Source organism: Meleagris gallopavo, chromosome 6 (assembly GCF_000146605.3).
Source record: "Meleagris gallopavo isolate NT-WF06-2002-E0010 breed Aviagen turkey brand Nicholas breeding stock chromosome 6, Turkey_5.1, whole genome shotgun sequence".
In the NCBI taxonomy this organism is placed as follows: domain Eukaryota; kingdom Metazoa; phylum Chordata; class Aves; order Galliformes; family Phasianidae; genus Meleagris; species Meleagris gallopavo.
This window is the reverse complement of record NC_015016.2, coordinates 24859097-24880081: the sequence shown is the minus strand read 5'-3', so window position 1 is coordinate 24880081 and position 20985 is coordinate 24859097.

Below are 20985 nucleotides of genomic sequence, written 5' to 3'. Positions count from 1 at the left end.
AAAAAGGCACAGAGGAATGAAAAGACTTTTTTGTCTACACCTGTACTGGGCTATGCTTCTTGGCATTCAGAAGCAAGGCTTCCTTTTTTAGTTCCGAAACACCTGTTTAGCAAGACACCACAGGATGGGGGGGGGGACTGACAGAGAAGGTAGAGTGGGAGCCTTCTGGTCTGTGGCACTTTTAAGATCCATTTGTTTATACACTCCTATAAAACGCTTTTCTGCAGGAAGAAGATGAACTTTAAAAAAGGTAAATGATAAATAAATATAAGCTGAATTTGTTTGGCTCTGTGGTAATTTTCTGTATATTTACAGCTGTACTTTGGCAATATTGGTTTTACTTGGAGCTTGACAGAATATCCTCTGCCTATCACTGCAAATCACAGTTAGAAAGCACTAAGAACATAGCCCAAAATAATGACTTCGTTATAAATGGGATGCTGAATGTACGTGTGTTCTGCTTTCACTGTGCATTCATCTGCAGTCGTGGGCTATATTTCCCTAACTTGTTGGCTCATGTGGTAGATCATTTATCTTCATTTGCCAAGGCAAACTGCTCCAGTCATCATCTTTCCCAGGAATCCTTAAGCATGTCTGTGGTTCAGGGGTGCCCATCCCCCACAACTTGCTCTTTCCTTCAGAGGAGCCACTTCTGCTCTTACCTAGGGATTGTGATACCCAACTGCCAGTGCATTGGTAGAAAGGTCATTGAACTGTAGCTATTCCTGCTGTTCATGCTTATCCAGCCAAAGGGCGTTTGAAGAATAGTAGTCATCACTCTATAAACATACTGAGATATCCCATGTATATTTCATGTTTTAAAGTCATGTCATGCTTATTCTACTTCCCATTACTTTTGATGTTTATGCTGTTATATATTTTGCTTAGCATTTATGAATTTAGAATGGATGGCTTTGAATTTTGAAACAACTGTTTGTAAGTTTCTCTTTAGGTTTCATCATCATCATACTTTAAAGTGCTTCGTTAAGACTGATGGATTTAGCCACAAAACTGCCTTGTCTGATAATGGATATTATTTATTTTCATTTCACCAATGGAGAACTAGAGTACTGAATGACTTGCCAAGATCACACACTGGAGATTTAGTATACAGTCCAGAAAAATATCCCACCATCTTAATTTGTATTTTCACGTTTAACCTTCAGAATAACCATTGTGATTTTTCACAGGGATGAAAATGCAGACTTAGAATTCAGTATAGAAGAACTACTCACTGAGGCACAAGTCGATAGCCTCTTTACAATTTCTATCAGAACTCCACCATCCTGCCAGCAGCTTTTTAACTTTTATTTAAATACTTGGTAACCCATGATTGTTTCTTTCCCACTTTGTTACTCCAAGATGCCATTCATGCTTACTGTTAGGAAGGGCTGCAGCCTCTTAGAGTAATTAGGGAATTAGTTTTGCTTCTGTGAGAATGCTAATATATACTTTAAAAAAAAAAAGGTAAAGTTGTATAGTTAACAATTTTATTTCTTCTCAACTTTCTCGTCTTCTTTTCAATATTTTCCTTCAGTGCTGTGAGCAGGCAATAGAAGTGCAACTCAGGTAAATCTAAAGGAGCAGTCAGAAATCTGTACTGTCCTGGGGAAAAGACTTATTAGAGAACTTGAGACCTAGAAGGATCTGGGCCTACTTTCCGCATCTCTTACATCCTTGTGAAGCAGATAAGAAAAGCCGTAGAGATCTCTTTAGAAGAAAACAAACCTGGAGAAATGCCATAGCCCAAGGATAGTAACATGACTGAGACTTTATTTCTAAATGCATTTCACTAACAACATGAGTTTCTCTGCCTTAATGTGAAAATACAACAGCAAATGTGTGCAACTCTTAATATTGCTTCTTTCTTCTCTTACATAAGATGGACCCGGTCTTCCACTAAGTTGTACTGCAAATTCACAGGTGCAAAGAATACTGACAATGTTGTAACTGAGTGTGACTTTGAGGCCTACCAGCATTAGAGGTATTCTAAAGATTAAGCTCTGCTGAAGGACCCCTGTTATACAGGAGGCTATTGGGTAAGCTAGAATTCAATATGCCTTTCATTAGTCTAGTTTACATTGACAGAGATAAGCCAAGTTGCTGAACAGTTATTCCCAAAGACATGATGACCAAGAAACCACAGCCAAATGTGAACTGTTAATTTTCTTGTGCAATATATGCAACTGAGCATTTAATCTAATTTATAGGTCTCTTGCAATATAAAATTAATGACCTGTACAATTTATTTTAGGGCCTTATATAAATTAAATGCATCAGCTGGATGTTTTTCTTTTCTCCAAAGTACAGTTGTCTGATTTGGAAATTTAATCTAGTCATCGAATAAAATTATTATCTCAATTCTGAAAGATATACAATTCACTGAATATTTAGAGTAGATTTATAGGAAAAAATATATTACATTTTTCTTGTTGTTTCTTTAATAATGTTCATGAAGCATGTTATTCATTTATCTCAGAATGTCTGGCTTTACAGTGATCATACTCTCAGCAACTGAACAACAACTGAAAATATGTGAGTTTAGCCATAAGATGAAATAACTTGGTGTGGCCATTACTGCAGAGTTTCCTGAGTATTTTATCTTTGTAATTTAGCACTGAAGCCAGCAAGACCTAAATGCTCAAAATCTCCTTATGCACTTCTATCTGTCAGTTTAAATGGTTATATCTTGCATTTAGTTTGGGCAAGTTTATTCACTTACAATAATACCTGACAATGTGAGGGTCATACAGTGACCTTAGTAAGAATTTCAATTGTGTGCAAATTGGATACCAGTCATTTAGTACTAGAAATCACAATGGAAAAGATGATAGTCATTCTTGGAACATGATGGGTTTTTATTATTTCTAGCCCCATGTAGAGTATTTGAATATATCTTTCTTGAAGAATGTTTTCCATTGATTTCTGAAGAGCTCAGCTCTGTGACTGCAACCAGCCTGGGGCAAGCTGCTGCTCTGGGAAGCACTGGGCAGTGTGCACAGCTCTGTGATCCTGATTTTCTTTGTTTTCTTGAGACTAAAGACATTTAAGAAAATGTAAAATGTCAAAACTGGAAGAATGCAAAATGAATTGGATATATTCAGTTTTAGTGTTTAGTGGAAATGGAAGTCTCCTGTGGTGAATATCCTGTTTTGCATGAATGTATAGATAAGAGAGATGTGTACATACATATATATATGCACATATCTATATACTTATTTAAAGTTCCAAATTCAAAATCCAATACATTTTCTTTGCCTTCATTCTTCATTTGCCTATTTATGTAATGGACTCCATGGTCTTTATAGTAAGGATGTTATTTTGAAGACTTAGTGTATTTATTTCCCAGAGGTAGAATTCCTTTTACAGTTCTAAGAGTGCTTTCCATTTATTAAAGTTTTACTTTGGTTTATTGATACAACACAGTGTATTGAGGAGAGCACAACCCAGTTTATCTTAGCATACTTATTATTTTCAGTATTTTATCTTCTTTTTTTACTCAGTAAAAATTGAAGTCACAGAAGACTGTAAATATCAAGCAATTATCTTCTTTTATTTTTAAGTTTACTTTTACTTTTTAACTTTTAATTTCTATTATTGCTAGTAGTAGTGCACTAAATAAAATGAGTATTAGGGATATTAAGGTTCTTACTTTTTTCAGTTCTTACACAGGCAGCTTTCTAAGTTGATGATCGTTGTGCACTGCTGTACTTACAGATGTACTCTAAATTTTCTTTTCTGTCTCTGGTGAAAATCCCAGTGGCTTAGTAACAATTTGCCTGTTCAGGCTTGTAGCAGTCCCTGATAGAGCAGGCAAGGTCTAGCTGCTCACAGTTACTGACTGCAGCCCAGAAGGAGGAAGGTGTCTGAGGCTCATGAGAGCTCTACAAGCCAGAGGGGAAGTCGTGCAGTAACAGCACAGAAATGCAATACAGTACAATCTGGTCCACCGATGTCTGATACAGCTCTTGAAAGGGTAGTAAATCTTAAGGTTCCGGCATGATAGAATAGGGCTTTGAAGGTTTTTGGGTTCAAGAGCTAAAACTTGAGTTGAAACAAAAGCTGAATTGTGGTATCAATACTGTAGCAGCTATTTACTGCTTTGAAACTGTACATAAGCTTCAGGATCAAGTTTTGGGGGAGAAAATCCCCTATTTATTCATACATTTGATTGGTTTCTCTGTAGCAGCTGGATACTATATGTACTTGGCATGTTATATGTTCAGCATATAAAAGCAAATAGCAAAAATAAGCTTGAGTTAAAACAAGATGATTTGAGTTTACTGCTCTTAAAATACTCTTCTCTTATTTGTAGAAGTAGAAACTGAAGAGACTGGGAACGCCTAATGACTTCATAAATAGTCCGTGCTGGCAGATATGCCTATGCAATTTCCTGCTCTTGAGAGCTTTATGATCTCTTCAGTCCTGACTATCTGTCTTTTACTGTAGTCCTCCATCTGCTGATGGGAATGAATCTTAAGATGAACAGTTGTAAGCAGCAGAACAGCTTTGTTACCTCAGCAAACTATTACCAGCTTCATCAACATTCCTCATTAGGACACCTGAAGTGATGCATTTTGGAAGAGTGTCTAATCATAAGCCCAGTGAAACATGAATAAACATAGCAGGCCCACAGGAATTAAAAAAAGTGGCTTTGTTCAAAGAAGAGTCTTTCTGGGTTTTAGAACTTAAAAAGATGTTTCATGAGTTTGTCCAAACAGTTTTTGGAAAGAAACTCTTATCCCTCTTTTCCCATAGTATTTGCTCAATTAGAAAAACATTCTCAACTGAATATCAGTCCAGGTTCAGTTTGTATGCTTTTTTTTATTTATTTATTTATTTTTCCCTAAGCCTTCATTAAATTAGGAAGGTGTAGTTCCTTGGGAAACAAAAAGCTTTCACTGTAATACCCTTTGCTGACTCCATTTAGCTGTCTAGAAAGCCCAGTAAGAATATTTTGAATAGTCAAAGATCCCAGAAGGCATGCACAAAAAAGATCAGCAAAAAATTTCGGTGCCACAGAGATTCACAAGAGGAGTAGTAAGAAGTTCTAAACATTACCTAAGTAAGATCTTTTAAACAATTAAGAAAACAGTGGCCAGCAACTCCTGTAACTAATTTAATTAAAAAGAAACCACAGAAGGATATGTGAGATGGCGCTGAGATTTATCATTTATTGTAATCACCAAATCAAATGAAATACTTGCTTTTCATTATGTGAGTGATTGTACTGACCGTGGGAACATACACAAGATGAAGATGCAAATGAGAATGGTAAAAAGGCAAATTCACTACCAAGGAGAAACAAAATGTAGAAGGTGAATGCACCCATTTCCACAGTACATACTAGAGTAATCTACCAAACTCTGAGGTCTGTGGTGCATTTGGAGAATAGCAAATACTGTTCTTATGTCCCATAATGAGAAAAATAGTGATTTATTTACCTTTGATTTTTAATATCTAGGGTGCAGTGGGAGAGAATATAACCAGAATTTGCCAAAGTTATATGTACCTGGCTAATTTGAAGGCATTTATGAGAAAGAATAGATTATTATTTCCCTTTTAGGAAAAAGGTTTGTTGTGGGCCTTCTTTTCCATCTTTTTCCAGAAAAGTTTGGTATGGTATCACACAGGAGTTGATAGTTGAAGCAGGAATATGGTGAATAATAAGAGAGTTAGAGTGGACACGGAAAGACTGTGAAAGACAGAGTAGCTTCCATCTAACTAGAAATTATTGTAAACTGGCTTTGTGATGGATCATCTTAGATCTTTCCTTGGTAAAATTGTAAAAAAGATTTAGAAGTATGCTGTTGAATTACATTGTTGCACTAATGATCTTTTCCTTTTAATCTGTGTCTGAGGAGAACCAGAGAATAAGATAATTAGGAGATATTAAATGGAAAAAGCATGAAATAATAAGAAGTTCAAATTCACACCTTTAGTGACTTAAAATCAAGATTTCTGTTTGTAAGCTCAAGGAAACTATCATCTACTTTATTACTGTGGAAAGACTGGATCTTAAAAATGTGCAGCAGTTGTGGAAAAGACAGATGTGCTCCTAAAAGATATAAGAACTTTCAGCAGGGAGAGAGAAGTACAGTGGCACAACTGAGCATAGAATGCTAAATGCAATTTTCAAGGAAAAAATCATTCAAATTACAACAAGTCTCACCAAAGTAAAGCCTGGAAGAAGATGTAATACTTTTCAATTACCGTGTCTAAGTTGAAAACAATGAAAGGGGAAAAAAAAAAAAAAGAGCAAGCAGAGAAGAGATACTTGAAATAAAGAACAAACAGTTTCACATTGGCTGTGAATAAATTGATGCTGTAAATAAGAGATTGCTAACCAGTAAAGCATTTTGGTTCTGAATGTGCTTCCCGTTCAGAGTTAGAGCTTTTTAAGAGTGCATATCTATGGTTTCATGAATATTATAGCAGATGCACCTGGTTGTAATGTGCCTCAGTCCCATCTTTAGTATAACTGCTGCAAAGCTTAAACTGCTTCTTTCAGGTTCTGTTGTGCAACACTATAGATAAAAATATTTTATCCAGCTCAGGAGGAGGAGGATCCAGCTCAGTGAATGAGCCCTCCAGCTTTGCTCAATACATCTTCCACAGATAGCACCTGCAAGAACAGAGCAAGGGAAGGGTGTTGCTTTTCTGTGATTGGAGATGTAAGAGAAGTAGACATGTTCATAAGCAGTAACCCATGTTTTGGCATGTTCTTCCTTTCAAGCTTTTTTCTTTGTTATCTGAAAAGACGCTTAAACCATGCATGCTAAACTCTATGAGTGCCACAATTCCCACTGCCTGGAGAGCCTGCTAGAGGGGCTTTGTGCAAGAGCATCAGCTTCCAGTGGTACAGCAGCACTTCATGACCTTGCTGCTTCTGCTCCAGCTGTCCCAACAAGAGTGGTTTTCTAGCATCGCAACTTGCCTGTGTGCATGCTCTAAGGCGTATATGCAGGGTACCTCACATGCTGTCCAGTCTCTGTAATGAGCCCCTCCCACTGCCTGCAGTGCCTGGCTCTCCCTCCCCTCCTGTGTACCTAACCGGCTGAACATTGCACAGCCCCTGCGGTACAACTCTGTAGCTACAGATTTCCCTCTAGGTTTTTCTGTAATAGTATCATGATTGGTACTTGCACAGCCCTGCTGTTCTCCTTTGCAGACTGTACAAAACTTGCAGCATGCCTTTAAAGACCAAGAGGATGGCTGGCCATCAATTTTTAAAACTAGTGTGGCCCATATGTAGTGGAGGAAGAAAAGTGTAGCATCCTTCCACTGTGCCTGGTTCCTCAAAGGTATTCGGGCACGTCACGCAAATCAGACAACTCACTTCCCAGTTCTGTAATTAAGTTATACTCAACTACCATGTTTAGATTGCATTGGTTCCTGGAGGTGAAATAATTTTGCTTATGTTACTAACACTGGTGTCATTACAAAGCTGGTACAGTAATGGTTAGTTGAATTTTATCATTATGTGTTAAGCTGTTAACTAAAAGCAAAATTTAAAGCTAATCCAGAAATCAAAAATAATTGAGGAAGATCAACAGATATTAAAAAAAAATAGCATGGAAAAGAAAGAGGAAGAGGGGAAAATTAGTATCCCTGTTTGTGTATGTCCATCCATTCCAGAACTCTCACCAACAGGACAAAAGAGCAGGACTTTGGCATGCAAAATCAAAACACCCAGTGAGAGGTACGTAGCTCCCTACTGCTTTGTGCCTCTCTTTTGAAGTGTCATTTGGGCAGAAGAAAGACACCACATTGAGTTCAGTAGCAGCGAGAATGTTGAAAAAAGCGTAGAACAAGCAGCCAAGAGAGCTGTCTTAGTGAGACCAAGCAAGTATAGCTCCTAAAACTTGCTGTGGTAAGGCTGAGAAGCTTGCTGGTCAGTCTTGTAAAGTGTCTGTGCTGTTGGAGGTGCTGATACTCTATTTTGATGATTTTGTCTTCTGGAGCTTGATTCAATCTTGAAACTCAGTTATTTATGGGGGACGATAAGCACTAAACCACATATCCTTTGTTCAGTGCCTTTGTGTTTTCCTTCAGAGAACCCATGGAATAGCAGGGCTGTCTGTATAGGTTAGTTCAGAAACTAGAAGACAGGTTTAGGAATATGTATATGAGAAGCATGTACTCCTCATCAAAATAATGGAAAGGGATCTGTGGGGTGCAGCTAATAATCAATAGTCAATTCCTAAGGTTCTGTGGGAGTTTGCAACTTCCATATCTTTTTGTTAAAACTTCAGAATATGCTTTCCCTGGAAGTGTTGAAGAACCATGGAGATGTGGCACTGAGGGATGTGGTTAATGGGCATGATGGGGGTGGGATGGTGGTTGGATATGATGGTCCTGGGGGTCTTCTCCAACCTTTATGATTCTGTGATTCTAAAGGAACACCAGAGTCGAGAGCCCAAAATTCTATTCCTTGTTAGTTTGAAATTAAGTGCTTTCTTTTGCTTCTGTCTCTTTTGATTTGCTTTCCTGAAGCACTGATTAGCTGAATGGTATCCTATCCCATATCATCATTAGAATCCAAGTATTGATTATACAAGGGCAGCAGATTTCAGAAAAAAACATTACAGTAATAAGAACACAAACATTGCAGCCAAATTTGCTCTCTCTGGAAACCTCGTTCTTATAAGGAACAAGTGCTCCAGTGTGTTGTCTGACACTAGTTTAATATATTCTTCAAAGTGAATTTTATCTGTCTAATTGAAGAAAATAAGAGTGTACAATGTTAAATTTCCTTTGATGTTGGAATATATATTTCCTACTCCAGTATACAGTCTAAGCAAGGAACTGACTCATGCTTGTACAGCTTTCAGCTTTTCTCAATGCTGTTGATAATGGGGTGTACTCTTGACTTCATGATTCAAGCTTTATCATACTCATGTATATTTCTGTGATGTCTTCAGTGTTATTGACTCTCAAATTAAATACCATGGACCTCAAAAAATCATGGGATTTGTTAAGAAATAATTGATTGACATATTTCTGCTGGCTTCTTGTATAATTTCTGAATTAGATAGACTTAAATTCTTTAATCTATAAGACAGAGTAAAAGCTGCAAGAAAATTCAGTAGCTGAAAATTTACAACTGATCTGTAATAAAATGAATTCTGTGAGCTAATGGCATTGTATCATGTCTGGGATCTATGAGACCCCACAAGTAGATTAAGACCATTTAATTTCTTACCATTACTTGGCTTCCTTTGCCCACTGGGCCTTAGATAAGATGTGGTTTATGCTTCTTATCTTATTTGGAGATCTCTTCACAATGCTTTTTAGCCTGTAAATTAGATTGTGCCATTTTACACTGCCACAGTCTAAGCTAATAAGCCCTTCTCTGAGCCTTCCTTACTGGTGCCACCCATTGCTGCAGAGAGGTTTGGTTTTAAATCCCCACATGATGTATGTTGGTCTTTCTGTCCAGCCTGAGACTGAAGAATGCTGTGTCTAAATTCTGTGATTTAAGAAAAATTTTGTCACCCTCCACGGCTTCAAGACTTGACCCATGGATTCTTCAGGCAGCTACAGTTTAATGAGTGAATGGGTTTTATGTAGCATTAAGAGGTTAACTGTGTGAAGAAATGTTTATCCCTGCTCTCCTTAATCCCTAACCAGAGCTATACTGACATACAGTGGTGAGGGATTTTGAAGGCAAGCAATGAGGTTAGAAATCTAACATCTGGATAGAAACACACAGTGGGACCTACTGTGTTGTTGGGAATGTGAGGCTCACTTACAATTGCTACTTACGCACAGAATGTTCATGAGAGCTGGCTGGGTTGCTGAGAAGATCACAGATTTAATTTCAGTACTAACTCAGGGGAAAAAAAAATCTGTTTTTTGTTTGTTTGTTTGTTTTGTTTTTTTGTTTGTTTTTTGTTTTTTAGGATATTATTAATGTAGGATTATGACATCTTTGGATACTGGAAAGCCACAATGAGGTCTCTTCAGAGCTTTCTCTTTTCCAGGCTGAATAAGCCCAGCTTCCTCAACCAGTCTTCTTACGAGAGGTGCTCCAGCCCTCTGAGCATCCCCATAGCTTCCTCTGGACTAGCTCCAATAGGTCCATCTTTTTCTTATGCTGACGGTCTCAGAGTTGAACACAGGTTGTTTATACATTTTATTTTCTCCCTCTTCTTTCATTTGTATCTTGCTTCCAATAACTTTTATGTTGCTGCACCATATCTTCCTGACTGATGGATTTTATTTTAGGTAACCTGGGGGTGAGTGTTCAAGAAAATCACTACTGTGATTCTAAGGCTTCAATTATTTCCTGGGGCTCTGCCTTTTGGAAGCATATTTTCACAGTTTCTGATTTCATGAAAAGCTTCTGATTGAATAATAGCCTTGAATTCAATTAGGAGCCATGTGTTTTTCTGAGCAAAATACATAGAAGATGGCTATTTTCCCATAAGCACCATGCTTAATTTTCTTGCAATCTATCTCCATATTACACATGTGGTGCTCCTGTTGTCATTCATTAATTTTCCCTTTGAGATGCTTGTTCAGTCATTTTTTTTCAAGTCCCGAAGAATGTATTTACATAGGGTTTTTTCAACTCCTTCTTTCTGTGAATTAATTACAAATTGAATCATTTGCTATCTGCTTATCTACATTCCTAGCAAATGATAGGTGGATATGCATTTGATTGCATCAGTTATTATTTTATGTACTTCATTTACTGAGGTAATTGTAATTTGACAAGTGCTGTCCATTCTTCTGCATCTCACAGACTATACAGTTAGAGAGAGGAAATTACAGAGAAAATGTGCACCACAACTGAAAGTGCTATGTGATTATCTGTTGAAATATGAGGTTGGCTTCTTTTTTTTTTTTCCTTTTTGCATCCAGCTAGAAGACTTTTGCTTAACCTGTTGAAATGAGACTTCATAAATAAAGCATGCCATTAGTGTAGCGAAACTTTTATGTATGATTAAGTATAATATAATGGTTGTTTTGTAACTGTGACTAAACTATGGCTACAATTGTACAATTGTTGTATTATTGGAAACAGTTCCTTTTTGTTTTGAAGAGTCCTAATGGATGACAGTGAAAAGCAGAAACATATGATTATGAAACAGTCTGAGACGTGGTACAGTGAACCATGAAGGCTTTACAGAGCATGACAGGTTGGCACATGGGATCTGTCTGTAAGCTTCTTCAGTTGCTGGCCTCTTCACTAAGGCTCACAACAGAGTGATTGAGAGAGTAGAAGGCTGATTTGGGCTCATATATTCAGAGGTTTTTAAGCACTTTACAGCAATAGGATTTAGGTATCTAAGTACCTTTCAGTGTCTAGGTTTTTCTCGCTTTTTGTGATAAATGAGAATACAGAGAAGTTCACAAGAGGGATCTTGTGTTGAACACTTTGGTCCCAATCCAACATAATCTTTAAACTTATATTCAGTTGTCAAGCTTTTGGGTAATCCCAGTGAAGTACCTGTGAGATTCATTGGCTGGAGCAGAATAGGCTTGGCATCCCTTAGCCTGACACTATATATATATGTATCTTTGCCTACTCAGAAATTGCTTATCACAAATTCAGAAAAACACAACCATCCAGTCTCCATAGCAAGGAAGCGTCGAATACTCTCTGGTGTGTGCTTATTGTAGTTTTGGGTCAGAGGCTGGTAAGCCCTTTTGGCTTCATTGAAATGTTGGCAGTTCAGGTTCTTTCCTATAAAAAAGTGTTGTGCCTCTCCTAAAAATGAACAAATGGGAAGCTATTGATTTTACAGCTTGTTTACTTTACTGAGCCTGACGGTGGATGAGCAGAAGGAATGCACTAGGTAAACTTAATTCAGTGTCTCAGTAAGCATTTCACATAAGCTAGTGAACACCAGACATTGTTCTCTGCCCAGTCTGGAAATGGTATGTTGTCTTTTTATGTATTTTAGGTGCCAAAGATTTGGAATCCTGTTGCTCTTGTACAGATTACATGTAAAGCTGAGCTATAGTTTAGTATGTTTTAATTATCTTATGCCATTCTGCTGGGATTTCTCACTTCTCAATCCTGATTCACAGAATAGCAGTGGAGATGGAGCTCAGGTTTTGGAGTGCACACTGCTGCCTGAAAGAGAGTCTCGTTACATGCTGTACACACATGAGTAAAGGAGGGAGCGTATTGTGTCTCTGCCTTACTGCTGATGAAGAAGCTAAATTCTACAGCCAGCATTTTTAGCTGAAGTGTTCACATATTTTCTGAAATGTTATAATGTTTTGGATTCACCCTTTTATGGTAGAAAAAGTACATTTGGCTTCTGATCTCTGATGATAGTGGACTTTTTGCATGGCACCCAGAGGAAGCATCGCTCCAGCTCTCAGGTCTGATGCTTCAGAGACATCTTTTGTGCCATTGGCAAGAAGGAAGGTTGCATAAGAGATGGTTCTAGCTGAAAGTGCCAAAGCTATTTGCAAATTACAGCCCCAATACTGTGATTACGGAGGTCAAGGTGCATCCGTATGTGAAAACAGAAGGTACTCTGTGGTTTGGTTTTTATAGAGCTTAACAAAGTGATTGCCTTTCTGCTTATTTGAGAAAGTAACTGGTTCCAAAAATTACAAAGGTTTGTAAATAACTGTAGCTGAGTTGCATCTGCTTGTTGTTGTTTTTTCTTTTTAGTGGGCTTAATTACAATTTTATTATTTTCTTGAAGGGGTTGGTCATGCACCATAAAAGTAACTAGGCTTTTTTTTTTTTTTCCAGTGAGTGGTACTGCTCTACAATTAGCTTTAAATTAGCAGTTAATAAAAAGCAGTGAAAGCAGCACTGGAGACTGAAGTTGTACTGCTTCCAAGAGAGATGTTAAGAAATTCATGGTTTTGTTTTTTTGTTAAGAGTTGATTTATAGCCCCACAAATCAGCCATCTGACAGTTTTAACTCTGAAAGTACAGAGTGGATGTTGGATTCAAATAACCCAGGTAACATTTTAGAAATGTTCAGCTTCCTCCAGCTGAGGACAGAACTTGACTTCTGTGTTTCAGAGAAAGTCTCCTATATTAGTGTGGAAACATGTTCTCATTCACCCTGTAAACTTGTAACTCCTTTCAGAATGACTGTATCCTCTCAAAGTATAATAAACCACTTTAGTCTGAGACTCTGCAGCTGAAACGCCTTACTAGAGCTGAGACACAAAGTAAATTGATGAAGGGGATTGCACAGCCCTTTACCTCTGTAATATCTCAAGTAAAATTCAAGGCTTCTATTGCAGTAGAAAAATCAGTTCCTTTTGCTGAAAAAAATAAATAAATAAATTACCACAATTGATCATTTAGTTTGAAGTATGAAACAAGAGAATCAGTAAATGCAGAGTTTTAGAGAAAAGTCCAGTAAAGTATTCAGCAATCTCTATTTATAACTACGGATACTTATTTCAGCCATTCTGATTCTTTGGACATGACTGAATAAGCAGTACCCCAAACTGGAAACGTTTACCATGCCTTCCAAAGACCTAGCTGCAGTAGTTATGGAAAAGAGAAGACTGCCTTGAGATGCAGTTAAATTGAATATTTTTTTCCTCTTTTTATGTTATTCCCACTCATCCTGATGATCAGAATGGGGCTACATGGAATTTCACTTCATAACTTTCTCTAAAGACTCCTTTTGATGTTTCATTTTCATTGTCAGTGAAGTTGTATATTATTCAGGAAAACATTTAAAAACCTCATTCTGCTCTTTGTTTAACATAAATAGGTACCTGGCTTGCTTCATTGTATCTGTGCCAGGTATATCATTCCCTGAGGTTTTTTTCCCCTGCTGTTCTCTAAAGATATATCTGATGGTCTTTCCCTAGAATGCTGAATTCATTTAAGGTCAACCTATGTGAAATCAAAAGATAGAGAGTTCAGATATGACCTAGAAAAGAATTGGAGGTTAAAAGACCTGCGCAGAAGGACAGTATCTCTTTGTCACAGACACCTTAGTTCTGAAAGTTATCAACTGAGGAAAGATGGAAAAGCTAACAAAGATGGAGCATGCAAAGCAAAAACTTTCATCCTCTTATAGGATTGCAAAGATATCCTATGATATCTTTTGGTAACACCATAAGGAAGAAATGAAAAAGCTAAAGAAAACAAAAGTGCTCTTTTTTTAAATTTTATTTTATTTTATTTTTCATTTAATTTATATTTAACCTGTAAGAACTCACTGTCAAAAGTTATGGAATCTGAAGATGGCTGAATTTTCAAGAGAATAAGTCATTCATAGAGTTACTATAAACATCTCCAAACACAGGAGATAAAAATGTGCTTCAGGGGCATGCAACATTCTTAGAGCTGTTATATATCTCTATATATTTTGAAATGCTGTTATTTCATTGGAGATTATTTTTACTCAGAGGTTATATGTATCTTTTCTTTCTGAATATTTCGCAGGGGAACATCAAGCGTTAAACTTCAAAACTTTAAAGTGTATTCATTTTTCATTTGCTACAGTTTTGAAAAGGACTAGTATAGTAAAACAAATGGAAGTTGTGCTACCTGTCTGAGGAAATGTAAACCATTAGTTGTTTATATTTTTATTTCTATGTATTGGAGTATTAAGGGTATAGGGAAAATGAATTTTACTTGTAATAATGGTTTATTGGATAACACTCAGGCTTGCTGTGGCTGTAGGATGATGTACTGACACATCCATTCTCTGAATCTTTTTATTTTCCTATATCTGTGCAGAATTCCTGGACAATTGTATCTACATATTTTCATTTACCACTCAGATATTAAGTGGGAAAAAAAAAAAATCAAATCAAACTTCAAACTGGGAGATGAAAAGCTATGATTACAGAGTTGTCTGTGTAATTAATCCAGCTTTAAATAATGTCATACATTTTAAAAATGTGGCTAATGAACACACATTAATGTGTGATGTACTCATAAGACATACATTTTTTCGTTTTTACTGTGAATTTGGTCAAATACTGGAGTGAGGTTCACAGAGAGATTATGATGTCTCTGTCCTTGGAGGTGCTCATGTCTCATCTGAACATGGTCTTTAGCCTGCTCTAGCCAGATCTGCTTTGAGCAAGGGGTTGGAGAAGGCGACTCTGGAGGTCTCTTCTGACTTTGATTATTTTGATTCCATCTATTGTTTTGAAGAAGCTCACTGCTAGCCCTGTTTTCAGTTAAAACGAGTTCTCTACCTCTTCCCTTTCTCTCATAGTTTTTGAGATGACAAAATGTTTCTACTATCCTGTACAATCAAACTGAAAAATAGTGTTAGTCAAATAAGTTTTCTGAATGTCCTTCATAAGCAAAAAATACCTGGGATCTTCAGGGATGGCACCTTTTTATTTCCATTTTAAACCCACTGAAATGAAAATTCAGCTTCTGTATGTATGCATGTAGACTTTTTTAAAATTTAATATAATGGTATGTTTCACTTAAGGTAATTTCATTTGGATCTTTCAGACTACCAAGATTAAGCCCTTTACCCACTTGATTGGAGGGGAGCAGGAAGGAAAGCAAGAAGAAAGTTGAAATATGGTGCAAGTAATTAAAAGGTTACTGCCATCTCCTTTGATTATACAGCAGAGAAAACTTACAGCATCTGTCAGGGAATACCTCACAACTGATTTTAGATGGCATGTCACACTATACTGGTAGAGAAATATCTTTTGAATTGTATCAGTTTAAGGCAGCATAGAGTTCAAATGAAAGATTAACAGGGAGGGCAAGAAACGAACAGTTTTCTAAAGTTGTTTAATATGTTAGGAACTGAGACAGTAGTTTCTATCCTCGATTCTGCAGTAGATAATACAAATCAGAGGCACAGAATAATGAAGGATAATTTATGAAGCTTTGACTTGGGGTATTTGAATTCTCTATCAAAGAGAGTTCCAGAAGTTAGTAGTTTTGGAGAAATGATGGGATTTCAAGTGGTGTTTGAAAGAACTGTGGGAACAAAGAGAGACAAATTCCTATTACAGAGTTGAGAGTAGTTCAGGGAGATGATTTATGGGGACATGGAAGGTTAGAGGATATGAGAGGAATCTTTTTCTGGTAAATTAATTGGTTATGATAGAATGGATAAAATAGATCTTTTAGTGCCGTCTTGAATCTGAGAGGGCTGTTATCTACATGGAAATATGTGTTGTGGAAATGAATATTAGAAGCCCTATTTTTACAGTTTGCTTCCTTTTACAATAAGTTACTTGAACAAAAAGAAGCAAATTGTGTGCAGAAGCTCAAAACTTTGTTTTTCTGAATTATATATACCTGTGTGATATATAAATATAATGAATAGGCTTAAGTATACCCACATTCCTTTTTGAAATACATTCTGACTGACTCCAGTTTGTATTCAGCTTCAAAAGCAGTTGGACAGGAAAGGCAGGGAATGAAACAGTTTGGATCTGTTCTTATTTTATCTCTACTGATTCAACCATCTTCAGGCTGAACAGATTTATAACTAGACACCTGAGAAACGCTAGTGAAATATGCAGTGAAACAAGAATAATAATTGTCATGAGAGCAGCAAAGAAAAGGCATTTTGCCAGTTCCACAGACATCAACTAATCAGAATAATTTAAGTCTTGGACACATTTCAGACAGGCCATTTATATAATGACTCTGAGTGAACTGTCTAGCTTAGGAGCTCTTCTCTCCATTGTTAATTTATCGCCTTTATTCTGAGAAAACAGAAGATGCTGCTAATAGTTTTAAAGAATTCTCTAGTAAAGACAATAAATGAAATGTAGTACTTTTATTAGCCAGAGCAATGATTTTCTGACTGATGGATAGATTTTTTCTCACCTATGTGTCATACTTCAGTGACAGCAATAATAGCTGTGCTCTATATTCTTGTTTTTTAGAAACACCTTTTGCAAAGACTAGTAGATGGCCTCAAATGACAGAGATGGCATTTATGGAAACCACCCTTTCCATCATCCTGAAATATCCCTAATTACATTCCTTATTTTACAGTACTTTCTATCTGAAATGTCTTTAGGCTCCCTCCACACTTCAATTAAAACAGTACTTATGCTAGAGTAGTTATGTTCATGAAATTGATGACTGTTGACCAGAGCACATACTCCAAGGCCTTTGCAATAAACAGCAATGTGAATTTTGTTTGTGTGAAGGTTAATAATGAAATTCTGTGAGACATCACTTAACCACAGGCACATAAAATAATGAAAGTTAGGTACTCTCACATAGCTACGTATGTTGCGATACTTAGCAGTCCGGCCTTGGCTAAGGACTTTATCCAACTAGCACAGATACCTTTGCCCAAAAAGTATTTCATAAATAGTTTAGGACTATATGTGTTTTAACTTTAAAACCATACAAATTATAGACTTTTTTGAATCCATTATGATCAGTTGCATTGGCAAATTATCTGTGAACAGTAGAGGATACAATACTGTGGTTATATAACGTAAGAAATATTTTAGGCTTTTAGAAGTATATATGAAGTTGTCCAATAGAAAAGGTAATAGGGACAACCACTGTGTACTTTGACTTCTCCAACACTCCCTCATCAATGAGAGGCTAAATGCAGATTAAGTAACATAATTATAAAGAAAATTACGCAAGTAACCATGTGCATGGGAGAAAAATAGGAATTATTTTGTTCCATAGTCATGGATTCTATAATATTAAAACACAACTAAAGGTAAGATCAATTTTCTCTCACACCAGAGAACTCAGAGGCTATTGCACATGCTAGACACATTTACTAATAGCTTGTCAGCTTTGAAAAATCAACTGAGAAATACTTACTAAATTTGCAGATGAAGCAAAGGTGAGAAGATTAAAAGTACTTCGAGGAGTTGGATTCAGAATGATCATGACAAATAGAGCAGTATACTGAAAGAAATAGAAGCCAATTCAGTGTGAAAGTGTGCAAGAGCCTATTCCTAAGAATAGCATCTGGACCATTACAGGATGTGAAAAGCTGGGCCAGACCAAAGATTCATATTAATGCTATATCCAGGCTTGTGCACTGCAGGAAAGGCACAAGCCAAACCAAAGGAAAGGACTTGGTGTAGCAAATGTGACCTGTATGGATGAAAAGTGTAGACAAATATTAAAGGGACTTGGTTAATATAACAGGCAGCAGGCTGAAGTGGAAAACAAAAATGTTTTTTAGGTGTTTAAAAGGTTATTGCAAAGAGAAATTAAATATTTTGTTCCATGGGGGATAGGATGAGTATCGCTGGACAGGAAGGTAAATGAGAGTGGGGAAGTAGGAATACCCTTGTGACTGCATGAGCTCTGCAATAAATTGCCTAATGACATGGCAAATCTGAGGTATTTTTGAGCCTGCTTCTACATAGAGATGTGTGAAAGATAATTTCTTGTTCCATTTTCTTTGCTTTCTATAAAATACAAAAAAAAGATTCTTTCTTTTTATCCAGGTAGTTTCCCAAATCATTTTATTTTGAGACATTTCTATTTCTGAATAACTGTTATTGGCTGAATCTTGACTGTTGTTGCTGGACTGAAGCAAAGAAATTCATGTATTAACCCTGGAAGACCTCTCGCCAGGCCCAAAAGAAGGAGTATCTGGAAAAAATGTGTTTAAGTTTATAACCTAAAAGTTAGGCATGGGGTATGGACTAGTAGAATTTTTCTCTGAGAGGGTGGTGAGGTGCTGGAACAGGCTGCACAGAGAGGCTGTGGATGCCCTATCCCTTGAGATGTTCAAGGCCAGGTTGCTTGGGACCCTGGGTAATCTGATCCAGTACTCAGTCTAGTGGCTGGCAATCCTGCCCGTGGCAGGGGGGTTGAAACTTGATGATCCTTGAAGTCGTTTCCAACACAAGCCATTCTACGATTCCATGAGTCCTGAGATAAGAGAGAATAAAATATTTTATCTGTTTTATGAAATATCTTAGGAAACTTTTATTACCAGTTTATTTTAGACAGGCTTTACGAAATGAACATTCTAAAATACTGACAAGATGTCAGTCACTCTACCAATATTGTAGGACAGAAATACAACTACAGCAATCAGAGAAAATCATAACAGTACTTCCTTTCAGAATAAATTAGCAGAGCAACACTTTAGATTCATTGCTAATACCCTGACAGTCTCTCTCATGGGGTTAGGACTTTGTCTCCAGTCATTTCATTTTCTCCTTATATAACAGCGAGAATTTCCTTCATTTGTATTCTTGCCTTCAGAATGGTAGATGGAAGTCTGTCCAGGGTCTTTGTGAAACTTGAGAATCATGGGAACTTTACTAAAAATAAAATGAAACAAATCAGGAGTGAAGCAACATTGTCTGAATGGGCTTCCGAGAGCTGGCTAAACTGGTGGCAAATGCCTTGTGCTTATTTGTGATGTGATCTGACACTAGAACTTAAATGTTAAAAGCTGCAAGACATGTTCATGTCTTTTTGTCAGAATAGGAAATAACGGACATGTCTGTGAGTATGCTTTAGATGTTTTAAATTCCAGGTTGTGTAATCACACTGTGTTTCAAACTTGAGAAGTACATATTGCAAGCACTCCTCTTGTGTCTTGTGGAACAAGAATTTCATTACTTTGCTCAGCTAATCCTGAAGTATTAAGCATTTTAAATAACAAATAAAATAATTTAATTCATATTTTATTTAGTGAATGTGGTGCTTTGTGTAATCCAAAATGTCTTTTGGTTGGATTCACATTCTATGCTGTATTATTCAGCACTACCTCTGGCTCTGAGTCCCAGCAGTTGCCCTGGCTCCCAACCTTTACCTGGCAAACATCCTGCTTCAGAAAGCCAGTGTTTGCAGGGACAGAGGGTCAGAAGGGAGCAGCTGCAGCCAATTACACCTACTAGAAGTACACTTTCTAGTTACAGTAATCTTTGACTCCCTGAGAATTTAAGAAAACCCCCATCTTGCATGCATTAGCAGATCAAATATGTATTTTTTCAGTGACTGAATTGTTCCACATTTGGTAGATCTGTTCCAAAGCTGAGTGGGATGAAGGAAACACCCTTCTTTGCAGATGCATTTAGCTTTTTCTTTGTTGTTTTTGTGTTGTTTTTTTCTTATTCTTTCCACAAACAAATAGTTAGGGGGCAGGTTTTCTCGTCTGCACTTTAATGAAACTGAACCATATTTAACTAAACTTTTCCAAGGCATTTCTAAATGTATTGTTTCATTTTTCATCTTTAATCCTCCTTTGAACTCTTGTTTTCAGTAGTTTACTGTGGCATTCTTTAGACAAAAGAAACCAAACCAAACACACACAAATTCCCTTTTCCTTTTCCATTCCTCAGAAGACACTGATGGATAATTATGTCAGTATGTGTATCTTTTGAAAATGAATCAGAATCTGAGTTGCTTTTCAAGCAAAACTAAAAGCTCGGAAAAAGATATAAATTTTCTCTATCTCTGTTCAAGGCAGCAGAAATAAATATAGCAAAATCTTTGCACTGTCATAGTGTCTGGTGAGTTAATGCATAGCATCTATAGGATCCCAGGAGAGCCTTGCCTAGTGCTTGGTTGGTCACATGCTGAAAATATTAGTATATGAACTAAAGGTATGAAAGGCAATTTGGAGTAAGTTCTTTTTCAAAAGAGAGCACAAGAAAACTTCAGTAGGATGCAGTTTCTGAAAGCCTTAGTTAATGAAACCATCTCCAACATGTGCTTCATCTCCATGCTGCGGTGTCTTTCCCTTTTCATTATGCTATTTCTTAAAGTAATTTACTATGTGCATTATCTTGATGTATACTGCACTAAAATGAGATTTTGTCTTGCTTTCCAACCAGCAGATAGATGATTTCAGCCAAAAGCATCAACTTATTTTATGCTTTTTTCTATTTCTCTGGTGGAATGAAAACTTATCAAATCTTAGAAGTGCATTGTGCCTCCTCGGGAATAGTCTTGATATTAATATGCATCTCAGCCATTCTGTCCTGCTGAAGAACCCTATTGCGTCCCAAGTGCAGCATGGCAGTTTCACAAAAAAGCTACATGATTCTATGCCCTAATTCAGCAGGTCAATTTTTTTTAATTTTTATTTATTTATT